Genomic DNA, 22,150 nt, shown 5'->3' on the forward strand with positions numbered 1-22,150 from the left:
GGGAAAGTTAACGTAGGCATTTGGTGCCTGAGTGTCTTCATCTGAAAACAGAATTTCCATCCACCTCTTAAGGTCCTTGTGAGAATTAAACAAGGTACTGCCTGTGGGGAGCACTTATCTCGGTGGCTGGCACAGAGGACATGTTCACTATGTAATGGTTCAGCCACATCTAGGCAAGGGGAAGGGTGTGTTAGCAGGAGGGGGTGGCATCTGCCACACCTGCTGTGTGCAGAGCCTAAGGTCAGAAGGCATCTCTAGCCCTGAGCTCATAGGTGCACCGCAGGCTTCCTTCCTGCCAGCTCACCCTACGAACCGATCTGAGAACATTCTTCGCTGTTTTGCTTTTCTGGCTCTTGGGGATATTTTTCCCTCTGCCTGCGATGCCTCAGCTCCTTTTGCCGCCTCAGGAATGCCTACTCATATTATTAAGACCTAACTCAAGTACTCATGTACTCAAGTACATCTTCTGTGAAGACTTTCCCAAGCCAAGCCCCTTGGACAGGATTGTCCCCTCTCTCCTTTGTCCCATCCCTGTTCCATGGTCGCTCGCCTCCCTACTGCAGCATGCTGGGTTGCAGTTACTCGTTGCTCCATTCAACTGGATGGCTCTGGAGGGCGGGCACAGTTTCGTATTATTTGTATGTACAACATCCATCAGAGTGTTGGATAGGGAGCAGCTCAGTGGTTGTCCCAGGAGTGAATGAATGAATGGAGTATCGGGTTGGACTTAGAAAACCCAACAGCAAATGGATATAATGTCAGCAAAATAGGTATCTGCCTTCAGAGCAGAGCTTACAGTCTAGTGGGGGAGGTAGATAGTACACAGGTATAATTAGAGAAGCGACACAAGGGAAACAGAGTCTGGCCCAGCAGCAGGTGCAAGGAGAGCGGGGACAGAGAGGAAGTGGCGGTCCAAATGTCGATGCCCTGGGCAGTGTGAGGTTATCTTCTGCGTATCTTCTGGAGCGTGGGTGGCGTTGGAGGCTGGAAGGACTGGTCAGGCAGGGAGCCGCCCCAGGAGAGCCAAGAGTCCATCATGGATCAAAGGATATCAGCACCTCAGCTGCCAAAGGGCAGGAGATCTAAGTGGACACTTGGAAGGTTGAAGCGGTCCACTTGGGAGCATGGAAAACTGGGGTTGAGGAACGCAGGTTTGACTGAGGAAGTGGCACCCGGTGAGCTGGGCTGGGTCTCCAACCTTATTCTGCTCAGGCTTCCATAACAAATTACTGCAGCCTGGGGGGCTTAAACAACAGACATTTATTTCTCACATTTCTGGCGGCTGGAAGTCCGAGGTCGGGGTGCCAGCATGGTCCGGTTCTGGGTGAGGGTTGTCTTCCTAGCTTGAAAAAGGCCACCTTCTCACTGTGTGCTCACATGGCCTTTCTTAAGTGCATGCATGTGGAGAGAGCGCCATCTCTCTCCATCTTCTTATGAGGGCGCTTATCCCATCATGCGGATCCTACCTCCATGACGTAACCTAAACCTAATTTACCTCCCAACACCCCACCTCCGATTACCATCATGCTAGGGATTAGGGATTCGATTGATGCATTTTGGGAGGACACAAACATTTAGTCCATAATAACCTGGGCCAATAAATATTTGCTGAGTAAATAATAATCATGGCTAGCACTTAGATAGCACCTCAGATGGTTAAGACCCTAAGTGTTTTGCATATACTTATTCAATTTAATTTTCACACAACTTTAATAAGTAGGTGCCATTTTTATCCCCTATATACAGATGAGGAGACTGAGGCCCTGGAGAGGTATAGAGGCTTGACCAGGTCATACAGCTAATTAAATGTGAAGCTGGGATTCAAACCCAGGCAGTCTGGTTCTAGAGAGCAGGGTTTTAACCATTATACCCTATTGCCTCTTAGGAAGTAAACCCTAATATTATTGGGTATCTATCATACGCTGATTCCTGAGAGAGGAGAGATGCTGCAGATACAGGGTTGGGTATGACATCATATCTACCTTCTAGGCCATCATAGAATGCTGAGAGAGACAGAGCTGTGATTTTTGAAGTCAACTGAAATACATTGAGGCCAACAAGGAACTTTGTTTCACCTTTCTTTTGTAACTGTGGTACATAGAACCATTGGCAGAGGCAAGTGTTTTGCTATTTCAGATGTATCTGGTGGCTGAAGTGCTCACAAAATTATATACATTGTTTAGGAAATAGTGGGCTGACTCATCAAATTAAAACTGACTATTTTCACTAGAGTTTCTAAAGTACTGATAATAATTAAATGATGGTAACACATATCCTAAAATTTATAATACTATCAAGATACAATTTGCGAAAAAGGAGAACCACTTATATGAAAAAGTTTTTTTAACTAAAAATAAATATAGATAATTTAGAAATATTTTACAGGAAAATTTAAGACAAAATGACTTTAAAAACCTTGTGGTGTTTCAGGATCTTGACTATTCGGGAAGCTCATGTATATGTGGAAGCTCAGTAAACCCAGGAGGTAACTCACTTTTATTGTCTGGATGGGGGTGTCCAGGGGAAAACCCATGAGGAGGAGAAGGAGGACAGTGACCCCTAGGTGGGAAGCCAGCTTGGTGATGGTTGTGGAGAGGCAGAGCTTCCTGGAGAAGGAGAAGGAAGAGGATGTCTTCTTGCCACAAACTTCACATTTGGATCCCCTGGAAATAGCAGATTTGGGAAAGAGGAGGTGAGGGAAGAGGAAAGCCTATAGCCAAGAGGGGGCTAGAGGGTAGGGGTGAGATATCCTTCTGTCTCAGAGGACGCAGCACTTCTGCTAGGGATCAGGAAGCAGATGTTCTGTCTGAATCCTCAGTTGCACTAGAACAGAGTAGGAAAGAGTCAGACCTGGACTTGAATATCGGCTCTGCCACGTAGGAGCCGTGTGATCTAGGGCAGGTTTCTCAACTCTAAGCCTTAGTTTTCTCTTTGTAAAAGGGAGTCAATAATATTGCCTTCTCCCCGAATTGCTGTGGTTCAGGTTTCATTGCTCTTACGGTTATTTTTTTGTCTCACGTCTGCACCCTTCTGTCTTGAGAGAAGGAGGTTTTGTCTAGCCTCCCACACTCAGCCAATGATCATAAGCTCCTTCTGAAGGAATAGAATTTGGCTTGAGAAGAACACGGGGTCATTGCAGCTTAGCTTCAAGGTCTCCAGCTCCTCACAGCCACAGCTCAGCTTGTTGTTTGCTTCAGACCTTTCCTCCTCTTGCTCTGCCTCAACAGCTAATATCCCAACAGGCTGCATTTCTTTCTTGTGAAGGAGTCACATCATCTCATTTCCTCTCTCCTGAAGCTTTGGGGCTGCACTGTCACCCGAGGCTTGTTCAATCTGACATCACTAAGATGACCTGTTGAGTCTGCTTTTCTGTTCTCTTCTTCTGCAGCATTGGTATAAATTGATTTTTCTCTCCATCTTGGGTGGTGAAATGCATGCTTGGTTTTGGAACATTAGTTTCCTCCTGGGTCTTCATGCCCGGTCATCAACATTATTGCCATCCCCTGATTCCAATTTATTACCCTGTTCTCTTCTCCAAGAGAAGCTGATTTTTTAAAAAATTTTTATTGAGATATAGTTGATTTACAATGTTGTGTTATTTATATATACATGTATGTATGTATATATACTTTTAAAGATTCTTTTCCATTATAGGTTATTATAAGAGACTGAGTATAGTTCCCTGTGCTATACAGTGGGTCCTTGTTTTTTATCTATTTTATATACTTTATAGTAGTATAAATATGTTAATCCCAAACTCCTAATTTATCCCTCTCCTCCCCCCACTCCCGCTTCCCCTTTGGTAACCATAAGTTTGTTTTCTGTGTCTGTGAGGGGAAGCTGATCTTGAGTCATCAGTCCCACCAGACACTTGATCTAACTCCCCACACAAGCCCTAGAGTGCCGTTTGGAGATCCCAAGTCTTTCTCAGTTGCTCGTAATAGTTTTATATAGGATTTAACTTCTTCCTCTTTTATTTTATTGGATTCAGCTTCCAGAGAACAGATCTTTCTCACGGTATCAGACATTGGCTCATCTTGAACATGACGCATTTTCTTTTCCCAGCTGATTTGCTATAAAGCATGTATGCTGGATCAAATCACAGGCTGGACATGTCCAGGCAACTCGCCTCTTCTGGGCTTTTATCTTTTTCATCTCACTTGATGAGGGCTTTCCTTTTTTTTTTTTTTTTTTTTCCAAGTTTAGGTAGCATTATGGATTGAATTGTATCCCCCCCCAACCCAAATTCATATGTTGAAGTCCTAACCCCAGTACTTCAGAATGTGACCTTATTTGGAGATAAGGTCTTAACAGAAGTAATCAAGTAAAATTGAATTCATTAGGGTGGGCCCTAATCTAGTATCACTTGTGTCCTTATAAGAAGAGGAAATTTGGACACAGACACGTACAGAGTGAAGATGATGTAAAGACATAGGGAGAAGGTGGCCATCTATAAGCCAAGTAGAGAGCCCTGCCTCATGGGCCTCAGAACTTTTTTTTTTTTTTTTAATATATATTTATTTATTTTATTTTTGGCTGCATTGGGTCTTTGTTGCTGCGCGCGGGCTTTCTCTAGTTGAGGCGAGCAGGGGCTACTCTTCGTTGTGGGGCGCAGGCTTTTCATTGCAGTGGTTTCTCTTGTTGTGGAGCACGGGCTCTAGGCGCGCGGGCTTCAGTAGTTGTGGCACACGGGCTTAGTTGCTCCGTGGCATGTGAGATCTTCCCGGACCAGGGCCTGAACCCATGTCCCCTGCATTGGCAGGTGGATTCTTAACCACTGCGCCACCAGAGAAGTCCCTAGAACTTTGACCTTGGACTTCCATCCTCCAGAACTACGAGATAATAGATTTCTGTTATTTATGGCACTAGTCTGTGGTAATTTGTTACGTCAGCCCTTGCAAACTAATACAGTCAGAATAAGAAATTCTGCCTGGAACCAAGAGAGATGTTAACACAGCAGCTGTCATGCACACTCCACCATCTCCCACTGATGTCCCAGGAGAGCGAGACAGGAGCTCACATCCTCAGGTTCTTCTGCCTTGAACTCTGAAGTGTCTCCTGGGTTTGCCAAAAGTACAGCATTGAGGCAGGATGAGGCTTCTCCAGGGGGGCCCATGCACTGAGGCTCTGTGGCCAGCTCGGCCACAACACTGTGATCACTAAACAGGCTCTGCCTGGGAGCAAACCTGTGTCTGACACCCAGGCAGACCACCACTGGGGTGGATTGGGGTGGAAGCCAAACCTGGATCAGTGTGGAAGCCAAACCCACCAACACTGCCCCAGACTCCTTCTTAACCTTTCATTAATCTTCTCCTTCCATGGCCCAGAGGACCCACCCTATCCTCTGCACATGCCTAAACACATAATTTAAATTCATTGTGGTTCTACTTTCTTTTTCTTTTTTTAAAATTAATTAATTTATTTATTTTTGGCTGCGTTGGGTCTTTGTTGCTGTGCACGGGCTTTCTCTAGTTGCAGCGAGTGGGGGTTACTCTTCATTGCGGTGCGCAGGCTTCTCACTGCGGTGGCTGTAGAGCATGGGCTCTAGGCGTGCGGGCTTCAGTAGTTGTGGCTTGCAGGCTCTAGAGCGCAGCCTCAGTAGTTGTGGCGCACGGGCTTAGTTGCTCTGCGGCGGCATGTGGGATCTTTCCGGACCAGGGCTCGAACCCGTGTCTCCTGCATTGGCAGGCGGATTCGTAACCACTGCACCACCAGGGAAGCCCTGTGATTCCACTGTTGAGAGATTAAACAGAAAGTATTTGAGAGAGAGCAGAAGTAACCTAGCCAAGTCTAGGTGGTTCAACCAAGAAGAGCTTTCTGGAAAAAATGAAGACGTAACTAATTAACAAGGAAAAGAAAATAACACACACACATGACATATATTTTATGCTGGACATTACATGTGCTAAGTGCTTTACAAGTAAAAACTGATTTGGTTTTTTTTTTTAATTTTCCCTGTTTATTTCTTTTTTTTCCCCTCCAGTTTTATTGAGATATAATTGACATACAGCACTGTATAAGTTTAATGTATACAGCATAATGATTTGACTTACATACATCATGAAATGATTATCACAAGTTTAATGAACATCCGTCATTTCATATAGATACAAAATTAAAGAAATAGAAAAAAAAATCTTTTATGATGAGCGCTTTTAGAATATACTCTCTTAACAACTTTCATATGTAACATACAGCAGTGTTAATTATATTTATCATGTTGTACATTACACCCCTAGTACTTATTTATCTTATAACTGGAAGTTTGACCTTTTGACCACCTTCATCCATTTCCCCCTCCCTCTACCCCCACCTCTGGTAACCACATATCTGATTTCTTTTCCTATGAGTTTGTTTGTTTGTTTTTGAAGTATAACTGGCCTACAGTGCTATGCTAGCTCCTGGTATACAACATAGCGATTTGGTATTTCTGTACATTTCAAAATGATCACCACAATATGTCTAATTATGATATGTCACCATACAAAGATATTACACAGTTATTAACTATATTCCCCATACTGTACATTTCATACCCATGACTCATTTATTTTGCAACCTAAAGTGTGTGCCTCTGATTTAGTTTTTAAAACAGCCCTATGAGGTCAGTGTTATTATTAGCCCCACTTTACAGATGATGAAATTGAGGCAAAGAAACATTGTGACTTGTCCAAGGTCACACAGCTAGTTAGTGGTGGAGCTGGACTTCAGTCCTGGGCAGTGTCATGCCACAGTTCATGCTAAGGAGGTTGGGGGCTGGTGTCGGCAGGTGGGATGTGGGATTATGTGAACTTCTTCTCTCTAGCCACTGGCCACAGACTGCTGGATCTCAACACTTCACACCTTGTGTAGTCCCTACCAAGTTCCAGAGACTCTGTCCCTTTTCGAAAGTTGCAGAGCAGAGGTGACTGATATCCCCTAACCCAATGAATGGCCAAGCCCTTCGTGACTTAAACCAGCTCCTGTCAGTGTTCTAAATTCTGTGCAATGCCACTGCTTATCTGCTCCCAGGCAAGAAACCTGCCAGAATCCTACAACTCTAGGTTCAGAGTAGAAATGGAACATGAACACAGTTTCTACCAACAGTAATAAGGAGTGAATTTCCCTCACATAAGGAGTTGAAAGTTTTTTATTTCTTAGGAATGAGGGTGCTTATAGAATTACTATGTATTCAAGTTATTTGGGAGGTACAGTCAAGTGATTTAAATTTTGGCTTTTAATTATTCAGTAGCAGAGATTAAAAATTTGTGAAATATGGTAAGGGAGAACTTCCCCAGTTGGTGAGTACCACCTGAGCTGGGCCCCTTTCCTCTGCTCCCTATAGCAGGCCCGGAGACCCTACTTTCTCTTTTTGATGGTTTCCATCATTCACTTCAGCCCCTAGGTTCCTGTACCCTTCAGTCAGTCTCCCTATTTTCCCGACAAAATCACTCATCCTTGGGCTTTTCTGTAGCTGCAGGGGAGGGTCAGAAGTTTGTAAGTACTCCTTGTGCTTGCCTGCAAAGAAATGAGGATTAAGGAAGGTTTCTTACAGAGGTATTAGGAATGGAAAAAGAAGGACAGATGGGAGAGATGAAAGGAAGGGAGGGAGATGATATCCACTGACTAAAAGTACATCATCTCATTTATTATTTAAAGCCACCTCTGCACTGTGGTCTTCTTGCAGCTTTACAGATAAAGAAATAGGCTCAGAAGGGTCAAGTAACTTGTTCAAGGTCATATGGTGTTAAACAGCAGAGGTGGGATTCAAATCAAGTCTTCCCATTTAAACTCAGCTCTCTTTCCCTGTGTCACGGGTTTGGTATGACTGGGCACCCCAGGAATGTGTGAGGATGGCTTCAAGGTCTCATGCCAGGAGAGCCAGGAGGAGGATGCAAGAAACAGGAAAAGGCAAGAAGTAACTGCTGCTGGGGGCTGGGCAGTGGGTTCCTTCAGGTAGATATTGGGTTGGGTGGGAGGACAGGGTTGAAAGGACAGACTTGGTGACATCCAATTGAAGGTAATAGTATAAACCCAGTAGTGAGTGCATTTTGAGACTGGCTATGAAGAGAGAAGACTAGTATGAGGTGACCGGGCGTTGGCGGGGGTGGGGGGAGAAATGGGGGTGTGTGTTAAATCTAGGAGATCCGCAACTAATCTTGAACTCTTTGTAATTCTCTTACACCATGTAGTCTGTTTTTCTTACAGTGTTCTAGTGGCTCATCTGAGTAGCAAACATGTAAAGATGTATTCTATATGAAGCTACTGGGGGTGGGGGGTGGGGATGAAATTATGCCTAAAGTCATATAATTTATCTTATGTGCAGTGGAGTTAAAAAAAAAAAAAAAAGGACTGTTTCCCCGACTCTTCTACTTTTAGTTAAGGCTTTTTTCAGCTCCCTGAAAAGCAGACCACACCCTGTATAACAGCCTGTTTGGGGCATTAGTTCATTTCCATTTTTATACTTCTAAAGCACAGGAACAGTTAGAATACCCCGTGAAGAAGGATGTCCACTGTTTTCCTCCCGCAGAAATAAGTAGAAATAATCAGTTCAAAGGGAAGGTCAATCTTATCTGTGAATTTTTATATTCAATTTTGATTATTCAGAAAGAGAACTTGAGCATCCTGACTTAAAAGTGTTTTGGATCATGTATATTTAACAATTTTTAAAAAATAAATAAGTGATTTTTAAATCAGATAGTTGTAGTTATAAAGAATTTCTAGAACTCTAGAAATTGGAATTAACCAAGTTAATGAATATTTCCGAAGATGTTATAGAATTACAAAGAAAATAGCCTTATAATTACATATCTGGATGGAGTGTTTTGGCTAGATTTATTTTCTTCTGTGTTATTGTCCTCATGTACTATTATGAGGGAGTTCATACAAAGATGACAGTTTTTAAAAATAAATAAATAAATTAGAAAACTGAACAATCTTATTTGTGGAAGAAAAGCAAATTCTTTCTAATTACTTGCTAAAGCAGAAATTTTTTCCTAATGAAAGACCCAATTTTAATCTTGTATGACATCATCATAGATAAGAATCACTTTGTAAGAGTTATTACGTTAAATGCATCAGAAATTCCTACAGAAAATGAAACTCTAATACATGCCGTTTGTAAAGTATTGTCACTTTCACTGTAGTAAAACAGCTTCCAACGGATAACAAGTTTAGCTTGATTTTTGTTGTTGGTAACTCAGACTTCATTTCTTGTTTGAGAGGGTTGTGTAGTAATTTTTATCATGTGTCATTAGAAATACAATTTGTTAGAACAAAGACTGTTGTGTATGTATAATTCCATCGTCCTGTATGATTAAATGAGGGCTGTATTGGAGCTTTTTTTGTCAGTGGCAGCTGTAGGCAACCAAGTTCAGCCTATAAAAGAATTCCTGTGACTAACTGGTACTAATTGTTTGTAAAACAACCAGTGGGAATAATATCATGAATGCTATGGAAATGGAATATTCCAAGATCAAATGGTTTGTCCCTTTTTTTCACCACTTACTTGTGGTCAGATTATATTACAGTATCCATGGGAGATTCATTCCAGGACCCCCAAGGATACCAAAACCCAGAGATGCTCATGTCCCTTATATAAAATGGCATAGTATTTGCTTACAACCTACACACATTCTCCTGTATACTTTAAATCATCTCTAAATTACTTATAATATCTAATATAGTATAAATGCTACATAAATAGCTGTAAATACAATGTAGATGCTATGTAACTAGTTGTGAGTACTATGTAAATGCTATATAAATAGTTGCCAGAGCTAGGCAAACTCAAGTTTTGCTTTTTGAAACTTTCTGGAATCCTCCCCCCAAAGGTTGGTTTTATCTGTGGATAGTAATCCTCAAATGTGGAGGGCCGACTGTAATTATATAATCGGGCCAAGTGAAGCGGGGGCTTTTAGCCTGTTGCTGGGGTTTTGGAAGATAACTTGGTGTTCATCTGTTCAGGCCTCTAATAAAGAGGAAAATTGAGGCTTAGAGAGCAGTTGAAGTGTTAAGTTACCGACCTTGAAACTTTTTTTGCTCACACACCCCATCAGATTTTTAAGCAGACTCTATAATATATATGAGTATATTACTTTATAAATTATATACTTTGGGAACTAAGATCCTGCATACTTCAAGGCGCAGCCAAAAAAAAAAAAGATATACTTTTATGTAATTTAAAATATACAGTAAGTTCCCTACATATGAACCTTCACATTGTGAACTTTCAAAGATGCGAATGTGCATTCTCATGCCCAATCATGTAAGTTCGTTCCCATCTCTAGCATACATTGTCACATGCAGCTTGCCCTCCGTCTCCTATTGCTGACGATCCTTCAGCTTTACCATCTCCCACCTCCTCTCCCTCCTTCAGTCAGTAACTTTTCTTGCCTGTTCACTTGATGCCAGCCCCTGGATGCCAGCTGTTGTACTGTAGTACTGTACTTTTCAAGGTACTGTACTGTAAGATTAAAAATGTTTTCTTTATTTTTTGTGGTTTTTTTTTTATGTATTAGTTGTGTGAAAAGTATTATAAACCTATTACAGTACAGTACTATATAGCCGATTGTGTTAGTTGGGTACCTAGGCTAACTTTGTTGGACTTTGAAGAAATTAGACTTAGAAATGCGCTCTTGGAACGGAACTCGTTCATATGTAGGGGACTTACTGTATTAGTTCCTAAAGTAAACATTACAAATATTTAATAACATAAATGCTTAAACTAAAATTTTAATAGACAAGAGACAAAAAAGAAATAGATGGTTTAATATTTTCTTCCCACACCCCAAAGATTGTTGGCATATGCACCCTACTTTGGAGACCACTGATTTAGGTCCCTTAAGTTAAAAAAAAAAAGAAAAAAGAAACTTGCTGTTAAGGAAAGAGAGAGACTGTGGAAGAAGAGTTCAAGATTTGGGGGAATGTGGAAGGGTTTGGGACACTTATTCACTGTGAATATCTAGGTTAGTCAGAAGTATTACAGGACGACTCTCTTTGATTTTACTTCCCTTCTGTATATGAGTTTGTTTAGACAAGGAGCAGTACAACTCGTATTGCAGTAAATAGAAAAGAGAAAATAGCTTGAAGAAGTGGTCAGGGAGGCGTATAAATCAGAACTCTTTCAGAGTGACAAAAACTCAACTAAAACTAAATTTCACAAAAATCAATTTATTATCTTAATAAAAGTGTATCTAGGATCTCCTAGGATGACAGTTATCTTAGGCACAGCTGGATCGAGAAACTCAAATGATGTCATCGCATTTCCCCTGGTGCTGTTTCTCAGCAACTAGTGGAGAGCCCTCTCTACCTGGCGGGGAACGTGATTGCTAGCAGCTCTAACCTCCTATCAGCCCTGGTTACCAACTCCAGTGGAGAGAGGGCATTTCTCTCTGAATGTCTTATTTTCAGCCCCGGGGAGGGCTGGTCTACCCAGGCTGGGTCATGTGGACTGTGGCCCCTTAGGTGGGCCGTGTGATGGACCATCCACCTTTACCCCATGAAAAGAGGGTAAGAAAAGTCCTTACAGCTGAGAGGAGACATTTATAAAAAAGGGAGAGGGGTTCGATTCTGAATATCTCCAAATAGTTATTATTTCCGTGCTAGCAGAGCTCACCTTGTTGGGTTTTAGAGGTATTTAAAAAGATACTAAAAAAAAAAAAAAAAAAACAGAATTGTTTCTCTGTTAATTAATCTGTGCTTTGCAATTGACTCAAGCAAAAAGTTGATAGCATTTAGAAATGCATTGCCATAAATGACAACTGGAACTCCTTTTTCAGTGTCAAGCGCAGCCTTTTAGAGAGAGGTATTTATAGAAGGAGGAGATCTGCTTCTGATTTTAGTTCACCCAGAGGCACGCAGGCTTTTTGGACCAATTATTATTTTATTACTGGACCTTGAGATAAATCTCGTCCTGTGCCGTTAGTACTTGAAGGATTAGTGGCCTCAAGGATTTATGTGTGGATTAATTGGGGATTGTACGTTAGATGGCCGTGCTTAAAACCACCGTCATCCTGCAAATCATTTTCATTAGTGCTTTATTCAAAATTCTCTAGCCTTATATAATACTGACGTCGCAGGGAAGTTTATTTATTTATTCGTGGTTTGGCCTTGGCCTCGCCCCCATGCCTTACCCCCTACAGTGGAGTGTAATAGCTCTGCCTAGGGATACGCTGAGCATCTAAAAGCAGAGCAGCTTCCGGTATTGCAAAGATTACTTCATCTGCTTCAACGGAACAGCGCCCAAAATTTACTTGACCTTGTACTGAGAGAGACAAGATGAGGTACAAGAAATATACGGCTATTCTGGAAGCAGCAGTTGGTATCACCCCACTTAACAAAAGAGAACTTCTACCTGAGAGCAGAAGACACGTGAACCTTTGGCAGCACCCCGGGTAAGCAGCGGAGACCAGAAGATGCTTTGTGTGTTTCCGGGGCCTAGATGGAAGAAAGTGTCATCCCTGACATAAGGGTAATAGATGTTGAGTTCTTCGTTGAGAACTTGTTTCTTTCTTTGCTTTTCTTTTTGTGTAGTTAGCCTCCCATTTATTTGTTTAGTTCTTATCAGCATTTTAAATAACATTGCTCCCCAAAGCAATTTATACATTTTATCTCGTTTATCATATTCATTTTCTAAGCACACTACCTTTTTATGGCTAAAGTTAAATTCCATTTCAAGTTCCATCTGAGCTCAGATTCCAAATTTGTGTCATCTCAGCAAATGAGAACTTGTCTCTTCCTGGCAGATATGGCTTTCCCAGACTGAATTAAAATAGTCAGTAATGAAATTCATGGAAATAATACTCTAAGAAAATTCCTGGTCTAGCAGTCAAGAAGATGAAGTAATGGGTGTGTCTAGAGCCCATTTTTACATTCAGATATTTTAATTTCATGATTTTGAAATTTTTTTTACATGGTCTACAAACGTAGCAGTTCTTAAAGATGAAGTAAATTGTGCCTTTTTTTTTTTTTTCCTACAATGCAAGTATTTTTCTGACTGAAGTGTACATGCAGACTATGTTTCAGGTAAACACTTCTCTTGAAACAGCAGTCTTTGCTTCACATCTCTTTCTACAGCCCCACTGATTTACCATGTTGAAGAAGGGTTTCTGGGTGGTTAAGTGGCCTCAATCCTGACTTTATTCTCTGAAGTCCTTCATCTGTGTCTTTTATATGTTGAGAAGTTTAACTGAAGGTGTCTGTATGGTGCACAGTATTTTTAAAGACCAAATTCAATTTTTAAACTGAACAAGCCACACATTGGCACTCGAGGACCAACGTGAGGTATCTGTATAGCTAATGATATTTCTTTTTAAAAAATAGAAAGTCACTAGTTCATTTTATCATATAAACAACAGATATTCAGAAAAATAAGGAGGAAAAAAATCATCCATAGTCCCATCTTCCTGAAAGGATTACTGTAATCATTTAGGTCAGTAGTTCTCAAGGGAGGGGGTGCAGTGGCAGGAATTGTCCCCTAAAGGATATTTGGCAATGTCTGCTCACAGTTCTGGTTGTTCCAGCCCTTGGGGGTTGTGTGTGGTACTGGTATCTAGTGGGTAGAGGCCAGGTATACTGCCTAACATCCTACAATGGACAGGACAGCCCCCGCCCCCCACAATAAAGAATTATCCAGTAAAAAATGCCCATGCTACTGCTGTTGAGACACTTGATTTAGGTAGATTCTCTTCGAATCTAAAAGGTAGTTTTTATTGGAAATAAATTAGGTATTTCTTCTGGAAGTTTCAGAGATGCTTTAGAATGGAATCCTGAGGCAGCATGATGATGACAAGCATGATTTTGCTGTTGTCTTGAAAGTCAAAGGAAGTGAGTATATGCGTAGAGGGTGCAAGAGGTATAGAGTGACCCTAGGAGAGGCATTGTGGGTCAGTGTTTAGTGATGACTATGGAAAACATGTTGTAATGACCAAAATGTGATTCCTCAAGTAGCCCCTAGAGATTCAGCATACCTTAGCCCGGCCCTTTGTCCCAGAATGACAGAAATTTAGAGCTGGGAGGACCTTTTGTAAGGGATGGCAAACAAGTTTCATAAGTCAGGCCAAGGCCTGCTGATGGGTGGACGACTTAGAGGGTCAAGTCAGGGAGGAGCCCCAGGCCAAGTATGGAATATTGTGAATAATGAGGGATGTTTGTTCTGGACAATATAATTTGGAGAATTGGGAAGCTGCAATACACATGGATGATATCTTTACCATTCCTTAATTCTGATTTGGTCTTCGAATTTTACAAGTGTGAAACAGCCTCATTTGAGTCATCATGATCAAGGGCTTGGCCCTCAGACAGCAGCTGGATGTTCTTAGTTTCTGGCTCAGGACCATTCATTAAGGGATTAACCCTAAACAAACACACGTGATACAGATGTGTAAATTGATTGCCACATTCTTTATTTCTTTTTGGAGATAACCTTTTCCGGCCATCAGAATGAGTAAGTACCCTAGGTAGAACCGCCTCTGGTTCTCCTCAATTCCCAAGTCTAGCCAGACAGAAGTCAAATTATTCATTCCAAAGTGATCCTTAATAAGGGAAGTTGAGTGTTCCTTTTTTTTTCTTAAGAGAACATTCCTTTAAGCCTGATGAAATAGCACTGCATCACAGGTCAAGATCTTACTTATATCTGTAAAACTTTGAGTTCCTTGAATATACATGGACAAAACAGTATTTTGCTGATCCTCATTTTTTGTTTGCTGACTCTCTTATCACCTCACATAGCCTTCCTGTGGACATATAAATATCCCTTGCTGACCTTGTAGTAAACTCTCCTGGTATCCTAGGACGGATTATCTCCTACTGATCAATTTACTTAATGAGTTCTAAATCCTTCAGAGGCACCTTGATATCTTATTTCTCACCCTTTAATGTGCATATGAATCACTCTGTTAAATGCAGATTCTAATTCTGCAGAATGTGTTGGGGCCTGAGAGTCTGCATTTTAATATGCTTCCAGGTGATACTGTCAGTTCAGGTGATGCCCACCCAGTGGATGGTCCAGATGATGCTGATGCTTCAGTCGTGAGCCACACTTGGAGGAACAAGCATCTAGAGAGGCCCTTTCCATGATATCCTACTTGTTCTGTCTTGACCTCAGAGTTCTCTGATCTTCCTGAAAACTTTTTGTCCCAATACCTTCCCTCCCTGCAGCTGTTAGACATCTCAGTGCTAAGAAGGTAGGTGGTTCGCTGTGCTTCTACAGAGGGAAATCTGCCCACCAGCATTCAGACTGGAGATTTCTATTGAGCTGGTTGACTGAATAGTGGGGCCAGTATTTCTTCCAAGAATTCTATCCCTTTCATACTTTTCAAGAAATATTCCAATTGCTGCAACTTACATATAATACTGCATAGTATTTAAGAGCAGCTCCTTTTGTGTTTTAAAACATAATTGGAAGTCAGGTCATGATTGAGTTTTCAAAACCTCAAGGAATTCTTTCACCACCAACCCCCTCCTCCTTTTAGTACTTTGTCTTGCTGTCTGCAAACAGGCCTGTGCTGGGGCTTCTACTCTGCAAAATGTAATCACATGGTAGGCCAAAACTGGCTGAACCAGCCAATTGACTGAATATTGCAAGTTTATTGAAGCACAGATTGGATGTCTTACACATGTGTATATTGACCCTAATGCCCGGCAAATGACAGGTGCACAGCAAATATTTTGCCAGTGTTTACTTGGTTTTAGCATAGCCACAAATGAAAAAAAAAAAATTGTTTTTAAAGAATTGACATCCATTTACAAAAATACTGAGCCACTTATGGATTTCCCTTTTAAAATTTTGTAAAGTTTTCCAGCACTAACTCCTGTTACCTGACAAAAATTTGCATATTGAACACCAAGAGTATTATTTAGTTTTTTCTTCCAAGCTTATTATTGACAAGGTAGCCCTAGTCAATAATAGTGTATTTCAGAAATGGCTGATTGTTATTGGTGGTTCCTGTACATGTCAAAACCTCAGGCAATATCATAAAAGAAAGTTAAAATCAGGATGTTATCAAAATTCAGAAAACTGATTTAATTCAAAAGCAAGCCATTTCAATAAAAGAAGCAAACTCTCTTTGGAACTGACACCTGTAGGAAAATTTCATATTAAGGCCAAAAGCATAACCAAGCCCACCTTGATCTGCTGGGCATTTATTTATCGTGGGAAGTAATAATAGAAACCATATATGGGCTGGGCTGTAATCCTGTTGCTTGCTTTGTAGGATATCCAGATGGCTCTGCTTTAGCCTGTGCCCACATTTCCTGCTGATCCTTGGAGAAGGGAAATGTGTCCCCTGCCTGTACAAATAGAATGGACACTATCTCTTATTTCTGTTTCATTGTGTAGGGAGTGTTTTGCACAGATGCCACAATATCACTTTGTCTAGCAAACAGAAGAGTGTGTCCAGAACTGGTGAGAAGACACATTCCTCCTCCCACTGTTAGCGCTCTCTGCGATGCCCCACGTGAGGCTGCCAGGGCCCAGGCCCAGCCCAGAAATGAACTTGCCTCCTTGTGCTGTGTGAAAGGCACATGCAGGATTCATAAAAATGTCTGGAAAGGGTTTTCTTGGGTTTCCTTGGGATGAGGGGTAAAAAGAAAAAAAGTATTTGCCATCTTTTCTGATTCGGGGCAAGCCACACATAAATATATAGAGACAAGCCAGTATTGTAATTACCTTTTAGTTGAAAATGTTTTTTCTACTGTATATTTTAAAATGGTAAATCTTATGTTAAGTCTATTTTACCACAATTTAAAAAAAGTTTTCTCTAGATGTTTTCTCACCTGCTGAGTATTTTTTTTTTTTTAACCTGAAAAGTGAATTCTTATAAGAGCTTGATCCTCAGGATGGTCCTCAGGTAGATTCATGGTGGATTCAAACTTCACATGATTACTCATTTTTTTTCTATTTTTTGAAGACTGGAAACATTAGAGGCAGCAATTTCACTCAGAGATATATTTCCAAGAGAAATGAAAACTAGGTCCATGTACACATTTGTGCATAATAGCTAAAAAGTGGAAACAACGAACCAAATGTCCATCAGCTGTAAAGTGGAGAAGTATGATATATCCATACAGTGGAGTGAAGCTCTGGCACAGGCTACAATGCAGATGCAACTTGAAAACATTCTGCTAAGTGAAAGAAGCCAGTCACAAAAGGTCACGTATTGTATGAGTTCATTTGTATGAAATCTCCAGAAGGGGTAACTATATAGAAACCCAAACTAGATTGGTGGTTGTCTAGGGCTAGGGTGGGAGAGGGGAGGGAATTGGAGGATTAGGGAGTGATGTCTAAGGGGTCCTGGGTTTCTTTCTTGAAGTAATGAAAATATTCTAACATGGATTGTGGTTATTGTTTGTACAAGTCTGGGAATATATTAAAAGCCATACTGTAAATGGGTAAATTGTACAGAATGTGAACTTCAGTGCATTTCGAAGATCTTGCCAAGCTGGGAATGACTGTGCTGGATTTTTAACAACACTGTCTTTTTCAGGGTGCGAAGTACCACATTATTATCGTCTCCCTGTGAGTGGGATTGGCACCCCAGCAGCACCTCCTGGCACAAGTGCTCCAGGAAACACAGACTAGTGCCGGTTGACAGCCTGCTTTACCAGGTACTTGCTTTTTTGTCTCTCATCAGCCTAGTTACTGGCTTTCCTCCACCAAAAGTGTGATGGAAATTATGTCACATCCTAGACGTCAAGGCCACCATTTTCGATGTTGCTGATAGTGAAACTGTTTAATATCCAAGAAAATTTAATTGTAATGGCCTATTTCCCAAAGAACAGAAAGATCTTACCTGTATTTATGATCTGAATTGATAGGTAATTTTGGGCGAATGCCAACTGAGGTGCTTCCTGCTGAAGCATGTAAGTCCAACCCCCGTAGTTCAGAATAAATGCCTAGCAAGGTATTTTGATGTCTAGGGTTATAGGTCATTTTGGTAGGTCACGTTTGTTCTATTAGCTTTGAGGTAGCAGAATTATATAACAGTGGTAAGCACTTTGCTGAAAATAAAAAAGACATCAGTCACACTGGCTTCTAAAGATTAATTATGTACAGGCTTTTAGCCAAATAGGTGAGCATTATCTATTTACTGACTCAATTTTAAGTACGAATTAAATGGGATTTACAAGGTATTAAATTTTATTTTGACAGATGCTCGGATGTATTTGTTCTCAGTTACACTTTAACCACTGATTATAGGCCTGACCATGGATGGCAGGAATGGGGTTAGAATTTTTTCCGTGTGCTTGTTTCATAATTCCTGTCTGTTTAAGCTCGAGAACCCTGCTGGGGTGGATTCCAGCTGCATGTCAGCAGTGGAGTTTAGTGGCGTGAGAATAGCAGATAGCTGTTGAAATCCTAGTGTTCCTGCCTTCCGACCCTGTGATCTTCCGCACATCTTAATGTCTGAGAGCCCCAGATCTGTAAAAAGGGAGTGTTAGGGAATTCCCTGGTGGTCCGGTGGGTAGGACGCTGCGCTTTCACTGCTGAGGGCATGGGTTCAATCCCTGGTCAGGGAACTAAGATCCCCCAGGCCGTGCAGCGCAGCCAAAAAAAAAAAGGGAGTGTTTACATGGAGCTGAATGAGTTAACATATAGCAAGCACTGGGCACAAACCGAGGCCTTAACCGAGGCCTTTCTTGGAGTCTAGTTGTCCAAATGGGGACACTTGCGTGGGGAAGTCCTTAGTGTCCACTGAACTGACAGGGCTGGGAGTGGATTTTGTTTACTGAGGTGTTCTCTATGGAGCTCGTAAAGGTTCCAAACATAAGACAGATGCTTGCCCAGACCCCGGAAGTGGTTTTCCTGAAAGTAGATTTCTAGGTAGGATCTGTTGCTTTAGTCAAATGACTTAGAGGGGCGGCATGGAGTATGGCAAAGGAGAGGTTGGAGCCGGCATTGTCTTTGGAGGGAAGGATCTTTCTGACTCAAGCAAGCCCTTTCTGATAAATATCTCCCTGGTCTGATTCCCTACACTAGTGACCACATTCCCTTCAACATCAGTTTGGTTTCCCAAGTCAGCGTCTTACTCCAAAGCTCTTTCATGTATAAACACTGAAGCTTGGGTTTCTGGGTAAATTAGCCTCAGGTGAGCTTGGGTGGTGAGGTTTTCCCCACATGACTGTAGTTTCAAATCCAGCAAACATTTATTAGGAGGCTTTGATTTGCCAGGCACTGGGCAAGGTGTTTTCACCCATCTTGTTTATCCTCAGAACATTCCTGAGGAGCTATTGCCAGCTCCCTTTCGCAAATAAGGAAACTGAGATGCAAAGATTTTAAGTGGTTTCCCCAAGATTGCATAGCCTCTGATTCCTAAGTTCAGTGAGATTCCTATATTAGCAGCTATTTTCTATAATAACTTTACAGAGCTTGAAGACTTAACTCCTAAACTAGGATAGTAACAGGTTTTTCTCAAGGGCCAGTTCTGATCAATTCATAGTGGCTGCCTGGAGTTAAGGATTCCTAGGTGCTGTCCACGTTTGTTGAGTAAGAATGTTGTGATCCATAAGCAATGTCTGGTATGGGTGGAGGAGGGTCCCTGTAGAGCACACTCTTGACCTGAGGTTTCTGATCGTCAGTTTCTACCTGCAGCTGTCCTCCTTTACAATCTTGGAGTCTCTGGAGAGCACTATTTGCCTGGCACTTGTTTGTTGCTACTTTAAGGGGCTTTGGTGTTGACTTTTCTGATGTGGCAAAATCACCTTTGCCTCTTTGCTCTCAGGAAGGATGCTAAGAGTCTGGCCGGAGACTCACTTCCTAGACATGGCTTCTCACTGTTAGGTAATTTAGATACTTTAGAGTTATTACCAGCTCATCCCATAATATGGGCATAGAAAAGTGAGTTGAAGGTGAAAATTAAAAACTTTTACTTCTGTGCCCCTGGGAGCCCCTCTGCAGTGCCCTCTCCCCTGGGGGCTCCTCATCAGTAGGGATACCTGGGGAGCTCACACCAGCAGCCCAAGCTCTTCATATGGAATTGGAGACACTCATCACAGTAGCTCTCAAACTTTAACTGCATCAAAATCACCTGGAGGGCTTGTTAAACCACAGATTCCTGGGTCCCACCCCACGGAGTTGCAGCTTCAGTCAGTCTGGGGTGAGGCCCAGGAATTTGCATTTCTAACAAGTCTAACAAGTTCCCATTCAGGCTGATACTTCTGGTTTCCCAACCATGCTTTGAGAACCACTAACTTAGACAGTACTTTTTTTTTAAATTAATTTTATGGCTGCATTGGGTCTTCGTTGCTGCGCACGGGCTTTCTCTAGTTGCGGCGAGCGGGAGCTACTCTTCGTTGCGGTGCGCGGGCTTCTCGTTGTGGTGGCTTCTCTTGCTACGGAGCACGGGCTGTAGGCGTGCGGGCTTCAGTACTTGTGGCACGCGGGCTCTAGAGCACAGGCTCAGTAGTTGTGGTGCACGGGCTTAGTTTCTCCACGGCATGTGGGATCTTCCCAGACCAGGGCTCGAACCCGTGTCCCCTGCATTGGCAGGCGGATTCTTAACCACTGCACCACCAGAGAAGGCCCTGGACAGTACTTTCAACAGCTGCTGTAGAGCATGGGTTTGTTTACAGGTGGCGTGTGGCCAGTTTCCCTACCTGTGGTGAAGGGATTCTTCCGCAAACATTTAATGAGCACCTCACACAGCACTGCCTGAGGGAAATTTAGAGGAATGTAAAGGCTTGTCGTGGGTCATTTGGGAGTCTAATTTTTTTTTTATAGGTAATTCTGTCTTTAGCATAGTTAAAAATTTTTTTAAATAACATTGCCATATTCTTTTTTTTTTTAACTTATTTTTAAAATTTTATTTATTTACTTATTTATGGCTGTGTTGGGTCTTCGTTTCTGTGCGAGGGCATTCTCTAGTTGTGGCAAGCGGGGGCCACTCTTCATCCCTGTGCGCGGGCCTCTCACTATCGCGGCCTCTCTCGTTGCGGAGCACAGGCTCCAGACGCGCAGGCTCAGTAGTTGTGGCTCACGGGCCCAGTTGCTCCGCGGCATGTGGGATCTTCCCAGACCAGGGCTCGAACCCGTGTCCCCTGCATTGGCAGGCAGATTCTCAACCACTGCGCCACCAGGGAAGCCCTGGGAGTCTAATTTGGGATCAGTAATTACATTGCTGTGTGAAAAGGGCTGCACTCACCCTATACTGTAAGCAGAAGGCCTGAGGCAGTGATTATGTGACAGGAGACCTCCTGGGGGAGGTGATATTCGAGAGGAACCTGAGGAGGGAAAGTTGTTGGCCAGGTATGCAAAGAGGGGAAAAGAAACGCGGGGAGCAAGGCTGTGCATCAGAGGCCTGGAGGTGCTGCACTGAGTGAGAAGAAAAGCTGTTTGTGGTGAGAATTCCATTGTAATTCTGATAGGAAGTGAAGTATCAACCTACAGTAATAAAGATGAAGGCTTTTTGTTTATTTGGGTGCTTATTACAGTGTACTTGGTACTGCGCTGTTTTACCTGCATTGTCTTCATTTAATTCTCATACCCACCCTATGAGGTGTAGGTCCAACTGTAATCTTGCTTTGTATTAGTTTCCTAGGACTGCAGTAAAAAAAAATATCGCAGACTGGGTGGTGTAAACAACAGAAATGTATTGTCTCGCAGTTTTGGAGGCTAGAGGTCTGAAATCAAGTTGTTGGCAGGGTTGGTTCCTTCTGAGAGTTATGAGGGAAGGATCTGTTCCAGGCCTCTCTCCTTAGCTTGTCAGAGGTCATCTTCCCTCTATATGTATGTGTATGTCTCTGTGTCCAAATTTAACCTTTTTATAAGGATACCAGTCATACTCGATTAGGGCCCACCCTAAAGACCTCACTTCAACTTGATTACCTCTGTAAAGACCCTGTCTCCAAATAAGATCATATTTTGAGGTATTGAGGGCTAGAACTTCAACATGTGAATTTTGAGGAAACACGATACAACTCATTACACCATTTTACAGATGAGGAAATGGAAGCTTAGAGGGTTTAGGTAAGCTGACCAAATCACACAACCATTGGGTCCAACCATGTAAACTTGCCATTTTTATAGCTCAGAAACAGTTGAATAGTGGCAATGTCATACTTTAAACCTAAGAAGTAGCAGAACTGGGGCTTGTTGAAACCCAGGTCTGATTCACCTTGTGCTCTTTCACCCAGTGCTTCAATTTGTTTACTAGCTTTTCCTTTTTTTCTGCTG

The 22,150-nt window shown here is 42.0% G+C and overlaps 1 protein-coding gene across 3 annotated transcripts in view; it reads left to right on the forward strand.

Moving 5' to 3' along the window:
* Positions 1-22,150, forward strand: part of TJP2 (tight junction protein 2) — a 132,878-nt gene that overhangs the window by 9,811 nt on the left and 100,917 nt on the right. The window contains exons 1-3 of one of the 3 annotated variants that reach the window (XM_057548623.1): positions 14,949-15,164; positions 16,890-17,130; positions 17,466-17,586. The gene's annotated coding sequence lies outside the window, so the exon portion shown is untranslated. Of the gene's footprint in view, positions 1-14,948; positions 15,165-16,889; positions 17,131-17,465; positions 17,587-22,150 lie in introns of those variants that run through there. The other 2 variants (XM_057548622.1, XM_057548625.1) reach the window with 2 other exon arrangements.

This window comes from Balaenoptera acutorostrata, chromosome 6 (assembly GCF_949987535.1).
Source record: "Balaenoptera acutorostrata chromosome 6, mBalAcu1.1, whole genome shotgun sequence".
NCBI lineage: Eukaryota > Metazoa > Chordata > Mammalia > Artiodactyla > Balaenopteridae > Balaenoptera > Balaenoptera acutorostrata.